This window comes from Frankliniella occidentalis, unplaced genomic scaffold (assembly GCF_000697945.3).
Source record: "Frankliniella occidentalis isolate FOCC.00 unplaced genomic scaffold, Focc_3.1 Scaffold27, whole genome shotgun sequence".
Lineage (NCBI taxonomy): Eukaryota > Metazoa > Arthropoda > Insecta > Thysanoptera > Thripidae > Frankliniella > Frankliniella occidentalis.
This window is the reverse complement of record NW_026267157.1, coordinates 1483762-1483984: the sequence shown is the minus strand read 5'-3', so window position 1 is coordinate 1483984 and position 223 is coordinate 1483762.

Here is a 223-nt window from a genome sequence, read left to right as displayed (position 1 = left end):
AAAAAAAAAAAAAAAAAAAAAAAAAAAACGAACCAAAAACAGCTGAAAAGTTGTCTACGACACGACAGCCAAGGTTCTTGTTCGCGCGACGCACCAGCGGGGGCGCACACGGCTTTCTTATCTCGTTTTGCGGTGTGAAAAATTGCCGCTGCAAGTCGCCGAAAGTCGCATTCATCACTGTTGTTGCGACCGACAGGCGTCGACAATGGTTAGGCAAGTTTTT